General features: G+C 68.7%; 1 protein-coding gene across 1 annotated transcript in view; it reads right to left on the reverse strand.

Moving 5' to 3' along the window:
• Positions 1-295, reverse strand: part of NDRG4 (NDRG family member 4) — a 34145-nt gene extending 33850 nt beyond the window's left edge. Inside the window, exon 1 of the mRNA XM_012730598.1 lies at positions 172-295. The gene's annotated coding sequence lies outside the window, so the exon portion shown is untranslated. The remainder of the gene's footprint in view (positions 1-171) is intronic.
• Positions 296-501: the final 206 nt, after the last annotated feature.

A 501-nucleotide genomic window follows, 5' to 3' on the forward strand; every position in this document is an offset into this window, starting at 1 on the left:
GGGGCAGGGGGCTGGGGCGGGCCTGCGGGCTGACCCGGGAGGCGGTGCCCGGGGCTCAGCTTTCACCTCCCACTGTGGCAGGAGAGCCGAGTGGGCTGGCAGGCCGGCCAAGGCCACCCCGCGACTCGCCAGTCTAGGGGAGACCCCAGCCGACCCACGAGCTTTTCTCACCTCCCGCAGACGCCCGGAGGAAGGTCCCGCCCGCGCCGCCTGTTCCGTCGTCGCCTCGGGTTCCAGGAAGGGGCACCTCTACTTCAGCCTTTGTTTAGACTCCCACGGGGAGCCCCAGCCTGGCAGAGTCAACGCGTCCTCCCGCTCTGCCCAGCTTCCCGGCCCCGTTGGGAGAAAGCCCGGGGCTCGGGAAGAGCCAGGTGTTCAGGGCCCATCGGGACGGCCCTGCGGTTCTCAGAGCCAGGTTTCCTTAGGGAATTTGTGTGGGGTTGGCCGCAAGCAAAGGTGTTCTGAGCCCTCACAAGCCCTCCCCGAGTGTGTAAGGGCCCA

The sequence above is a fragment of the Condylura cristata genome, unplaced genomic scaffold (genome assembly GCF_000260355.1).
Source record: "Condylura cristata isolate star-nosed mole 26May11 unplaced genomic scaffold, ConCri1.0 scaffold00028, whole genome shotgun sequence".
Lineage (NCBI taxonomy): Eukaryota > Metazoa > Chordata > Mammalia > Eulipotyphla > Talpidae > Condylura > Condylura cristata.